Source organism: Pelodiscus sinensis, chromosome 1 (genome assembly GCF_049634645.1).
Source record: "Pelodiscus sinensis isolate JC-2024 chromosome 1, ASM4963464v1, whole genome shotgun sequence".
Lineage (NCBI taxonomy): Eukaryota > Metazoa > Chordata > Testudines > Trionychidae > Pelodiscus > Pelodiscus sinensis.
Window position 1 is genome coordinate 188939590 of NC_134711.1, and position 13974 is coordinate 188953563.

General features: G+C 40.2%; 1 protein-coding gene across 2 annotated transcripts in view; it reads right to left on the reverse strand.

Moving 5' to 3' along the window:
* Positions 1-13974, reverse strand: part of DSCAM (DS cell adhesion molecule) — a 695768-nt gene that overhangs the window by 354915 nt on the left and 326879 nt on the right. The window lies entirely within an intron of this gene.

Genomic DNA, 13974 nt, shown 5'->3' on the forward strand with positions numbered 1-13974 from the left:
ATATGCAAATATTTATCAAACACTGGTCCCCATATTGCAGATATTGTTAAGGATGGTGGTACAATTTAATTATTTGCATGTGGCATAAAACATCAGTGACTGCTCTTACCTATAATCACAGTGCTGACAATTTATCAGGGTTCAGCATCATACTTCCACATGAAGCAGGAATAGATCACAGGGAACATGTTAAAGGCCATTTCATCTTCCTCCTCTGCTTAATTAGGAAACAACTGTCTTTTCTTCTCAGCATGTTCCTTTTATCTTGTCTTCACATGTTTCTGAGGGATTTTTTTCTTCCTTCATGCTCTAGCAATGGCATTGAATGCTAATGAGGCAATACTTAGTGTAACCCCAGGCAGCTCCTTTGGTAATTACTTTGGATATTAAACACACCTGACCCACAAACATTCAAGCACCAAGCCAGTTTGCTATCTTAAACAGCCATGGGTGTATTAGTGATGCCTGATTCACCAAAACTATATCTCTTAAAACAACACAAAAATAATCTAATCTCTTTGCAGAAAAAAAACCTTCTTTGTTTCTAATAGAACAAAGACTCAAGAAAGATATTTTCCTTTAAAATGTGACATTTTCTCAGGCTTGCTTTCCAAAGGTCTACCGTAATTAAAAATAGATAGCAACTTAAAAGGTATTTTGTTTTACTATACTTGCAATGTTGAAAGGATCCATTTTCTTTCACAGATAGGAAACAATGTGTTTCCTCCCAGCAGGAAAAAAATTGTTCTGTGATTATAATGACATCATGCTGCCTCTCATGGAATGCTGCAATTCTAAGAGCTCGAGAAAGAGGCAATAACACACACAATATAACACAGCAGTTTAATCATTTTAGTAGAAAGAGAGAGAGAGAAGTAATTGCTCATATTGTATTTGGTCTCTGAACTTTAAACACTTTTCCCTCTCTTCTAAAACACTTATAAAATTCGTAACTTTATTACTGATGGAAATATATATGAGTTGTAGTTTTATGTGGGTGTCTTCCATGAATTAATTAGCAATAGGCTAGATGGCCCAAATCCCTCTGGAGAAACTCAAATCCACACCCAAACTTTGCAGTGCAGGCCCATCCCTGTAACTGATGGAAAAATATCAGAGGCACAGACAGAAGTATCTGACTGTATGCTGTACATCTCTTGGGCTGGCCCTTAGAGATGGGTGGGCTGGACCATAACCCAGGGCACCATGCTAAGGGAGGCACCTCCCCCCTCCACTGCTTTGCTCTGCTACTGTCAGCAGCCGTCACTGCTCCTGCTCCCTCCTCCCTGCCTTGGAACTGCCCCTGGTCAGCCCGCCCAAGGAGCCTCTCTCTGCTGTGCAGGGTTAGGGACACTCTTATTTATGTATGTATTTATTTATTTATTTGCAAATATTTTACCCTGCCTCTCTATTTAAAATATTTGAGGCAGCTTACAAAATTTTAAAACATAATATATAAAAAGTAGAATAGAATAAAAGACCCCAAGAGGAGGGCATAAAACCTACTAAGACACACTGAAAGGAGCCACCACTCACACCCAAACTCAAGTACCAATTAAAGCATGGATAAAAAGGGTGGCTTTAGCTGGTGCCAAAACAGTGCCAGTGTTGTTGCCAGTCAAATGTCCCAGGGGAGGGAATTCCATAGCTTGGGATCAACAGCGCAGAAGGCCCTGCTCCACGTAGATGTCAGCCTTATCTCCATGTGTGGAAGAACATGGAGCAGAGCCTTCCCAGCTGATCTTAATCCCTGGGCAAGTTCATATAGGAGGATTTGGTCCTTCAGGTACCCCAGTCCCAACCCACGTAGGGCTTTATAAGTCATCACCAGGACCTTGAATTGTGCCCAGAAACCTACTGGAAGCCAGTGCAGCTGCCAGAGCATTGGCATGATGTGCTCCGTATAGCGAGTGTTAGTTGGAACTCAAGCAGCCTCATTCTGGACTAGTTGAAGTTTCCAAAGACTTTTCAAAGGCATCCCCACATGGAGCACATTGCAGTAATCCAATGGGGATGTGTCAAGGGCATGACTCGGGATGACCCTATCCCTCCACCCATGTATGCAGTCTCTTCTGAGCTAGAGGGGGGACACAGGAATATGTGCTTGTTGCCTCTGGGTCAGCAGTAATGGGAGCTGCTGTTGGCAGCTGCTGGGCTTCAAGAGACAGCATGATGTCTTTCCCATTCCCCCAGTACACACATTTTCTCTCTCTCTCTCTCTCTCTCTCTCTCTCTCTCTCTCTCTGTCTCTCACACACACACACACACACACACACACACAGCCAACAGCCTCTGCTGGCCTCCTGGGCAATGTGGTGGGGAAGTGGGGGGAAGCTCCATGCTCCCAAAATGGGTGGGACCGAGAGCAGAAGCGGCAGAGCTGAGGGCAACCAGCCCTCAACACTGCCCAGAGCGCAGAGCAGCCTCCCCCACCCCCACAGTCCTTAGCTCTGCTCAGAGTAATTAACATTATTACTTTTATAACCATAATGTGCTTTGTCATTCATTATTTAAAATGGTGCAATCATTTAACAGTATCCTGCTAGAATGTAAATTTAGCTTGCATTCACATTAGCTGTGCCAGTTTTTTAAAAAATAGCTAAACACATAACTTAGACACTGTGCAGATGAAGGTCACTTATTTTCCCCATTCCTGCCACTTCCAGTATTCCCAGTTCAACCAAACCCTGACCTTGCTTTAAGTTAGGGTCAGAGGAAGCTGCCTACCATATTTGGTGTCCAGAGCTGTTACTGTTTAGGAGGAGTTCTTGGACAAATAGACAGACAGACAGACATTTCATTAGATTTGATACAGTGCTCTTGTCAAAGTATTATTAAAAATAAAAACCTGCAAAAAACCTGATGCCTGAGTAGCCCCTGGAACTTTTCTGGTGCCTAAGTAGCTCCTGGAATATCCCCTTCCCTCGAGAAATCTGAAATGGCACCCATGATGAGCCAGGGGTGGACAGAGGGCTATAAGAGTCCAGGGATTTTGGCAAGATGCAATTCCTGTGTGACAGCATAAAGCCTACCTTGAGCCACAGACTGAGTGCCAGGCACCATGAGGTACAATGGCAGTGTAGAAGTCAGGCTGGCAATACACAAGAAAAAAAGAAAGATCTAGAGAAGCTTATTCATCTCCAAACCAATGTTGTAGCCATACACCTGTGAGTTTCCTAAAGCCATTACCAAAGGAACAGCTAGCCACTATACCAAGAACAGATGGTTTTCCAAATAGCCGGTTCTTGGGGTGTACCCTGGTTATATTGTCATTCTCAATTCTTGAACATGAATGAATTTTCTTTACAGAAGACAGACAAAGCCTCAACCCCAGAGGAAAATTTGGGTATCACCATGTTACAGACATCAACTAGTTTGATATTCCCATCACTCATTGATCCACTATCACTATTTGTTCTTTTTATTAAACTAAAAACAGCGATAGACTCATTTTGTTAATTTATGGCACTGTATACATTACATTGTGATGTATGTAAATTTTTCCACACATATGCCATTGAACACTGCTTATGCTGTGGCAAAGTCTTAGAAATGTTTTTAGTGTTTTTATTTTTCTGACTCAAACTTTTGTTTTTGGTAAGATAGTAACGAAATACCATCTTATCAACAACAACATAGTAATTGGTGAACAAAACATGTTCTTACAGGGAACATTATATTGAACCAAGAAATAGCCATTTTGGCCAAAGGCTAATTTCACAAACCTGCTAACCCTTAGCTGTGCTAAATTCTCTATTTTTATATACATGTATTCATTTTTATTGATGTTCAAATCTCTAGGCACCTTACAAGACTTACAAATACATAAGCAGTCCTATTAATAGACTTATAAGGTATGTCTACATAGCAGCGTTATTTCAGAATAATTGACATTATTACAAAATAACACAGTGTGTGTCTACACTACAAGCCTTTATTTTGGAATAATGTCAAGCTGGAGGATGTTTTACTGTGACTTGTGGTAATTCTCATTTCATGAGGAGTAAGGGAAGTTGAAGGAAGAGTGTTCTTCCTTTGATTCCTACAGTGTAGCCTAAGTTGAAATTGCTTATTTTGGCTTTGGCACTGTGCCAGTGCCAAAGCCAAAATAAGCAATTTCAACTTAGCCTAGACAATTGACGTAACTGAAGTTGCGTAGCTTAATTCGACTTTAGCCCTACTGTGTAGACATACCCATAGACTCCTTTTAATAGAAACAAAGGCAATCTACCTAGTCATACCCTAAGATACAACCTAAAACCTCCTTTATTCTCCAGCCCCTTTCCTGAAAACCCATAACCACTGCCCGGAAGAAAAGATGGACTTAGCAGCCTGTCTGAAAGGTTAATATATCAGGGTTCTATCAGAACAAGAGAAAGAAAAGAGCTGTGGCATGACCACAGAGAATATGGCAAACAGCTCTCTCTGATTTGTATCCACACTTGCAGATTTCAGCAGATCACAAATGAGGTAATAACATATGAAGTGTGAGAGAGTTCCTCAAATCACCAGAAACCAAACAAATTAGGACTTTATTCACAGAATCACAGAATACTAGGACTGGAAGGGACCTCGAGAGGTCATCAAATCCAGTCCCCTGCCCTCATGGCAAGACCAAATACTGTCTAGGCCATCCCTGATAGACATTTATCTAACCTACTCTTAAATATCTCCAGAGATGGGGATTCCACAACCTCCCTGGGCAATTTATTCCAGTGTTTGACTACCCCGACAGTTAGGAACTTTTTCCTAATGTCCAACCTAAACTTCCCTTGCTGCAGTTTAAGCCCATTGCTTCTTGTTCTATCCCAAGAGGCCAAGATGAACAAGTTTTCTCCCTCCTCCTTATGAAACCCTTTTAGATATCTGAAAATTGCTATCATGTCCCCCGTCAATCTTCTCTTTTCTAAACTAAACAAAACCAGTTCCTTCAGCCTTCCCTCATAGGTCATGTTTTCTAGACCTTTAATCATTCTTGTTGCTCTTCTCTGGACCTGCTCCAATTTCTCCACATCTTTCTTGAAATGCATTGCCCAGAACTGAACACAATACTCCAATTGAGGCCTAACCAGCACAGAGTAGAGCGGAAGAATGACTTCTCGTGTCTTGCTCACAACACACCTGTTTAATGCATCCCAGAATCATGTTTGCTTTCTTTGCAACAGCATCACACTGCTGACTCATATTCAACTTGTGGTCCACTATAACCTCTAGATCTCTTTCTGCCGTACTCCTTCCCAGACAGTCGCTTCCCATTCTGTATGTATGAAACTGATTGTTCCTTCCTAAGTGGAGCACTTAGCATTTGTCTTTATTAAACTTCATCCTATTTACCTCAGACCATTTCTCCAATTTGTGCAGGTCATTTTGAATTATGACCCTATCCTCCAGATTAGTCACAACTCCTCCCAGCTCGGTATCATCTGCAAACTTAATAAGCGTACTTTCTATACTAATATCTAAATCGTTGATGAAGATATTGAACAGAGCCGGTCCCAAAACAGACCCCTGCGGATCCCCACTTGTTATGCCTTTCCAACAGCATTGTGAACCATTAATAACTACTCTCTGAGTTCGGTTATCCAGCCAGTTATGCACCCACCTTATAGTAGCCCCCTCTAAGTTGTATTTACCTTATCCACAAGACTCGTTATCCTATTAAAGAAAGCTATCAGATTGGTTTGACATGATTTGTTCTTTACAAATCCATTCTGGCTGTTCCCTATCACCTTGCCACTTTCCAAGTGCTTATAGAAGATTTCCTTGATTACTTGCTCCATTATTTTCCCTGGCACAGAAGTTAAAGTAACTGGTCTGTAGTTTCCTGGGTTGTTCTTATTTCCCTTTTTATAGATGGGCACTATATTTGCCCTTTTTCAGTCCTCTGGAATCTCTCCTGTCTCCTATGATTTTCCAAAGATGATAGCTAGAGGCTCAGATACCTCCTCTATCAGCTCCTTAAGTATTCTAGGATGCATTTCATCAGGCCCTGGTGACTTGCAGGCATCTAACTTTCCTAGGTGATTTTTAACTTGTTCTTTTTTTATTTTACCTTCTAAAACTACCCCCTTCCCACTAGCATTCACTATGTTAGGCATTCCTACAGACTTCTTGGTGAAGACTGAAACAAAGAAGTCATTGAGCATCTCTGCCATTTCCAAGTTTCCTGTTACTGTTTCTCCCTCCTCACTGAACAGTGGGCCTACCCTCTCTTTGGTCTTCCTCTTGCTTCTAATGTATTTATAAAAAGTCTTCTTGTTTCCCTTTATTCCCGTAGCTAGTTTGAGCTCATTCTCTGCCTTTGCCTTTCTAATCTTGCCCCTGCATTCCTGTGCTGTTTGCTATATTAATCCTTTGTAATTTGTCCTACTTTCCATTTTTTATTAGACTCCTTTTTTATTTTTAGATCATGCAAGATCTCATGGTTAAGCCAAGGCGGTCTTTTGCCATATTTTCTATCTTTCGGACACATTGGAATAGCTTGCTTTTGGGCCCTTAACAATGTCCCTTTGAAAAACTGCCAACTCTCCTCAGTTGTTTTTCCCCTCAGTCTTGATTCCTATGAGACCTTACCTATCAGCTCTCTGAGCTTACCAAAATCCACCTTCCTGAAATCCACTGTCTCTATTTTGCAGTTCTCCCTTCTACTCTTCCTTAGAATTGTGAACTCTATGATTTCATGATCACTTTCACCCAAGCTGCCTTCCACTTTCAAATTCTCAACCAGTTCCTCCCTATTTGTTAGGATCAAATCTAGAACAGCTTCCCCCCGGTAGCTTTTTCAACCTTCTGAAATAAAAAGTTGTTTCCAATGCAGTCCAAGAACTTATTGGATAGTCTGTGCCCTGCAGTGTTATTTTCCCAACATATATCTGGATAGTTGAAGTCCCCCATCACCACCAAATCTTGGGCTTTTGATGATTTTGTTAGTTGTTTAAAAAAAGCCTCATCCACTTCTTCCACCTGGGCAGGTGACCTGTAGTAGACTCCTAGCATGACATCACCTCTGTTTTTAATCCCTTTTAGCCTAACCCAGAGACTCTCAACACTTCCGTCTCCTGTGTCCATCTCCACCTCACTCCAAGTGTGTTCGTTTTTAATGTATAAGGCAACACCTCTTCCCTTTTTCCCCTGTCTATCCTTCCTGAGAAAGCTGTACCCTTCTATACAAACATTTCAATCGTGTATTATCCCACCAAGTTTCTGTTATGCCAACATAACAGACTTTTGTCGACAAAACTATACCTGCGTCCACACTGCCTTTGAGTTATGTCGACATAACTTCAACACAACTCAGCAGTTTTGTCAACGTATGTAAACCTCATTCTACGAGGAATAACGCCTTTTATCGACAGAGTTCTGTAGATAGAAGGCATTATTGCATCTACACTGTCCTTTGCTTTGTCGACAGAACTGGATGTAGTCTAGACGCTCTGTCAACAGAAGCTTTGTCGACAGTATCTGTCGACAAAACTTCTGTCGACAAAACTCTGTAGTCTAGACGTACCCTTAGTGTATTATAGCAGTGCCTAGGGTCCCAAACCAGACCAGAAACCTGTTGAGCTGTGCACTGTATAAACGTACAACAAAAAATAGACCCTGCTCAACAGATCTAATCACATCAACATGAATTCAGACTGTGAGCTTCTCAGAGTAAGGGCACTCTTTTCCTGAACATATGAAGAACACCTAATATATTACAGGGGCTACTGTACACACATTAAAATGAACACACTACATTTTTTCAAATATCCTGAAGACTGGTTCCACATGATGGCCAGCTGTATGAGAAGAGGCAGATGTCAACTGGGATAGTCCACTAGTCATCATGGAATCTACGAAATCCTGTGCTGATCCAGAGAAATCAAATGTGTGGACCATGAATGTACCAAGCACTATTAGCTTGGCTGTTTCCTACCACCCGCACAGTGAATAAACTGATCAACTCAGCAAGGAATTCCTTTCATGTCCCATCTTGGACTCAAGCACCATCTGGTCACTCTCAGTTAGATATATCTTCGGGATAGCAGAACACTTACACGTGAAATCAAATGCAGAATGCATAGCCAGTCTTCTTGACCTCTCTCACCTCATTCTGAACCATACACTTGCAGAATAATAGCACTTTGATTCCAATTTTTACAAACACGATGGACTTTCTGTGAAGCAGCAATTTGAAAATAAAACTAAATCTTCACTGAAATGATATTAGCTGGGAAAAATGAAACAAACAAGGAACATGATTTTAAATCTGATCCAGCACAATCTAAATGCAGTGAGGAACAAATGCCAAATTGTTATAAAGCTAGCCAAGTACACTATTATCTCTAAATTCTTCATTACAACATCAAACTCTGGCTTCAAAATCCAGCATAGTCCATTACACCAGGGCTGTTTATTATTTGGAACCAATCTGTGATACATGCATATGTCTTAACTCCTAAACAGAGTCTTCTGGCTATATGCCATAATTACACACAATATAAATATAAACAGGTAGAGATGTAGCCCTACAAAAACCAGCTGAGTTTTGAATTAATCTTTTCTGTTCTTCTGCAAGGACAGCAACCATGTGTAAACATCCTAAAAGGTGTGTGGAAGGATAGGCAAGGAAGATAGAAGGAGCAGGATAACAATACTTGTTAAAAAATTAGCAAGGAAAGAATATTAAAATTTGATACCTAGGAGATGGCCTTGGAAATAAAGTATTTTGATATTTTCACTTTTAGCTCAGGCTAAACCCCAATAATGAAAATAGGAGAAAGAATAAAGCAAATCAAAACACACAAAAATAATTTTAAAAAGTTTTGAGAGAAAGTTTGGGCATTTATTTATTCTACACAAAACTCATTTCATTAATACAAAGAATTTCAATATAAATCAACACTGTCTATGAAAATATCTTTTAATTTATTGCATTGTATTGAATTCAGTCATTTTGAACGCTTTCATTACTCTAGAACAAGTAAGTTTCCTTCAGCATTACAATGCAGTCACCCATTATGGCACCCATTCTTGCAAAGAAATTATGTGAACCAATTTTCTGCACTAGTGACAATAGCAACATTGCCCTCATCCAAGGCCCACTGAAGTCAATGGCAGTCTTTTCACCGACCACAGTGGGTTTTGGACAATGAGCAGTGTGTGTTCCCAATGACTTTTGCATAATGGATGAAAATACTTTTTTAAAAGATTAGATTGAGAGGAAAGGCAAATTATAGTCCTATATACTGGCTTCCTGGTCTTCTGTTGGTCAGTCAAGAATACACAAACAACAAAAGAACATAAGAATGGCCATACTGGGTCAGACCAAAGGTCCATCTAGCCCAATAGCCTGTCTGTCGACAGTGGCTAGCACCAGGTGCCCCAGAGAGGGTGAACCGAAGACAATGATCAAGCGATTTGTCTCCTGCTATTCTTCTCCAGCCTCTGACAAACAGAGGCCAGGGATACCATTTCTATCCCCTGGCTAATAGCCTTTTATGGACCTAACCTCCATGAAATTATCTAGCTTCTCTTTAAACACTGTTATAGTCCTAGCCTTCACAGCCTCCTCTGGCAAGGAGTTCCACAGGTTGACTACACGCTGTGTGAAGAAGAACTTTCTTTTATTAGTTTTAAACCTGCTACCCATTAATTTCATTTGGTGTCCTCTAGTTCTTCTATTTAGGGAACTAATAAATAACTTTTCTTTATCTGCCCTCTCCACACCACTCATGATTTTATAGACCTCTATCATATCCCCCATCAGTCTCCTCTTTTCTAAACTGAAAAGTCCCAGTCGCTTTAACCTCTCTTCATATGGGACCCGTTCCAAACCCCTAATCATTTTAGTTGCCCTTTTCTAAACCCTCTCCAAGGCCAAAATATCTTTTTTGAGGTGAGGAGACCACATCTGTACACAGTATTCAAGATATGGGCATACCATAGTTTTATACAGGGGCAGTAAGATATTCTGTGTCTTATTTTCTATCCTTTTTGACCACCGCTGCACACTGTGTGGAAGTTTTCAGAGAACTATCCACAATAACTCCAAGATCTCTTTTCTGATTTGTCAGAGCCAAATTAGCCCCCATCATCCTGTATGTATTGTTGGGGTTATTTTTCCCGATGTGCATTACTTTACACTTATCCACATTACATTTCTTTTGCCATTTTGTTGCCCAATCACTCAGTTTGGTGAGATCTTTTTGGAGTCCCTCACAGTCTGTTTCTGTCTTGATTATCCTAAACAATCATCATCCATGATTTTCATGCTCTCTAGGGCTCCCTCCTCTACTTCTCCAGTATGATTCCTTCTGACTTCAAGATATTGTTAACTTAATTTAGCGCCCTAACTGAGCTGGTGAGTCTCTCAGCAAAACCCAATGAGATGAAAGACTCAGTTGTCACCACCTTCAAGAAACATGACAACAAGGAGGAAGAAGCCCAAGTCTCCCACATTTGCTGAATCTCTTAAGGCACTTCATGCAAAAGCCTGATCTCTAACAGTGCAAAGGTCGAAATCATCTGCAAGTACTATTAGATTGATGGTCATCTGGTTTTCTAGCTAATACAAAACCAAAAACAAAACAACAAAACAAAAAACAACCATTCCACCACCTTTCCTCCAAACGTCTATAGTATCTGATCAAAAAGCATCCACACCCAATAATAAAAAGGTCATGTATGCAATATGGGTTGGCCCACCCTACTAAAGATAACATTTAATAATTAAAATTAAACTTAGGGCACATCTACACTGCAGGGCTAAAGCCAAAATAAGTTACGCATCTTATCATTTGTGTAACTTAAGTCAAAATAGCTTATTTCAGCTTTTGGCGCTGTCTACACAGCAGGAAGTGCAAAGTAGAGCACTCTTCCTCCGACTTCCCTTACTCCTCATAAAATGAAGGTTACAGGAGTCAGAGTAAAAAGTCCTCCGTCTACATCTTGTAGATGGAGGACTATGTTATTTCGGAATAATGTCAGTTATTCTGAAATAACACTGCTGTGTAGACGTACTCTCAGAAAATGCAATTGTGTTAAATACACCACTTGTAGTGTATCAAATTCCATACTAATACAACACAAAATCAGTAATAAAAAAGCATTTATACATGTATTATGGGCTACATCTACACCAACTAATATCTGACACTATATGTTACAGCAATCACCCCCATTAACAATAGTATTTGCCAACTATACTAAGAAAAAGAAAGATGAGTGGAGATAGTTTTTTTGGTACCTTCTACTATATGGTTTGGTTTTTAAAAGTAAATGATGAAAAATGGTGTTATCTTCATGGCCCTTGTAACTTTGTAGTCCCATAACCACCACAGATTGCTACTAGAATTGGATTCAGGAATTTCCATTTAGTTTTCATTACATTAGATGTAAAGAGATAATATTGCATAAAGTATTTGAGTGACATTCTAAACTAGCACTGACATTTCAAATGTGTTCTTGTCACCAAGCATAAAGCATCATGACGGCCTTGCTAGTTTATCTGAATTTTGTAATGTATTTTTAAAAATACATACATACGTAAGAGGGAAGGGAGAAGGATGAGGAAAAGAGAAGTATATTTTGCAGAGTGACCTTTCTCTTTTCAGAGTTCACTGAATCACCACATGTTGGATGTACAGTACCTTTCCTCTTTAGGATGCAAACACTTTAGAGAATGTGAAGGAGAAGCATTAGAAAAACACTGCTAGGCCCTGTCACGTTGTCTTAGTGTGACATGAAATTCTGTGACATGTGACATTAAAAAAGGTCACATTGACAAGCTGACTACTGCAATGCCAGCATATTTTTCACTACCCCAGCGAATAAATGGCAAATGACTTTGTGTTTATAACAAACAACAATTTTGTTCTGTGAATTTTAATTAATACGACAATAAGCTTTGCCCACTCCTTACCCTCTTCTCACCCCTTTCCCTCAAGTGTTTTTCTGCAGCAGTTGGTTGGTTGTGTTTTTTAATGTTTAAATACAACAACAGATTCCTATCTACTTCATGGCCAGAAAAGGAAGTGAATTAGCTTCTTTCGTACAATATCTCAGATAAGGGTTAGCACAGTAAGAGAGTGGAAGCTATGAAAGCAATGTGTAGTGGCCCCAAACCTTGCTTTTGTAGAGTAATCACTAATCAGCATTTTTTAAGATCATCTAGGAGCCTCCAGCCTCTTTCTCCTAACAAAGCCTTTGACTAGCATCATAACAATCAACTGCCATTATAATGAAGTTTCAAGATTTAAAAGAAATGTTAATCCTTAGTGAGGGACAGGACAGTTATCCTGCAAGGTGTGCAACTCCTAATCAGGAGAAATCATCATCAGCAGCAGCAGCAGCATTTTCTGTTGGACAGCTAATAAAAGAGAATGTATCTGTTTTCTTAGCTTTTATATATTTAGCTCTTTTCCAATAGCTTAGTGATGTGACAGTTCTAAAAAAAATCTGGTTTGTGTTTAGATTCTGATTGGCTTGTGATTATTATAGTGGCACCTGGCACGGTCACTATCCTAAGTGTCTATTAGCTTTTTTAAGGTCAGCCATTGTTCTCATGGGTTTGTATGTTTTCTTGCACTTTCCCCAACAGTTTAGGTCTCTTCAGGGGAAGAGGATCTTCAAAATTGTGTCTTTGAGTTACCAATGCTTCTGTTTCAAAGAGAAGGGAAAAGATAAGGATTTGTGTTTGCTGGTATTATTTTTATTGTCATAGTACCTATGAGACAGGAGCCCACTGTGCTAGGAGCTATGCAAGCACAGGAAAATAAAAGGATTGTGCATGTTCCTAGCATCTTACAATCTAGTTGATAGTTATATTAGGTTTATTTACTGGGCTGGTGGTCAATGGGTGAGTATAGATAATTTATCATTGGTTTATTTATAATCTTGGACTAGGATTTTTCAAAGAAGCCTTAAGGGAGTTAAGGGGTCAAATCCCCAGTTCCTGATTTCCCTAGCTTCCTTTAAAAAGAATAAGGAAGAAATGGCAAAGTTGTGCCCACTGGGACATCTCTAAGGCTACGTCTATACTGCAGACCTTTTCTGGGATACTGGAGGTATCCTGGAAAACCTCTGCCACGTCCAAGGGGAAAAAAATTCGGAAAAGCAAACGAGTTTTTTCTGCATCCCTGTAAACCTTGATCTACAAGGAAGACGGGATGTTCAGAAAGAGGGTTTTTTTCTGACATTTGGCCCCGTGTGGACGGGCCAAATGTCAGAAAAGCCTCTTTCAGAAGAAAAGCAGAAAAAGCTATGCAAATTGTGGTTCGCAATTTGCATATCTTTTTCTGACTTTTCTTTGTAGCGTAGATATAGTCTAGGTAAGGAATCAGGAAGCATGCATCACACTAAGGATACAGCTAGACTACAAGAGTTTTTCTGAGAGGTATCCCGGAAAAACTCTTCTGCATCTGTTTTTTTTTTCCGGAAGAGCAAACGCGCTCTTTTGGAAGCCCCTCTATTCCTGATTCTACGAGGAATGAGTGGGCTTCCGAAAGAGGAGTTTTTCCTGACATTTGTTCCGGTCTAGACTGGTATTCTTGATAGAGATCTTGAGGTTTTTGGTCTCTGTCAGTGGGATTGGAGCAGATGCGGTTGTGTCTGCGTGCTTGCCTGTGGACAATGGATTGTGTGGTGTGTCCTGGATGGAAGCTGGAGGCATAATATGATCTGAAGAAGTGGGTCTGCCCCATGAAATCTCATCAGCTAATAAACCATTTTGTTAGTCCTTTAAAGTGCTACATGACTGCTTTTTTTGTTTTGCATCTAAGGAGAGTCTGAAGTGGCTGGACACAAGCCTACCCACATCTGAAGGCCCCTTCTCTCACCTAAGGGAAGGAGCTACTGAACCAGGGCTCAAGTAAGTCTGGAAGACTACAAATAATAATAAAAAAAACCAGAGATGGGAATGAGGGACATAGGCTCAAAAGAAGGAAGACAGAGGGGAACATCAAGCAGAGAACCCCAGACAGTTCCCACTGC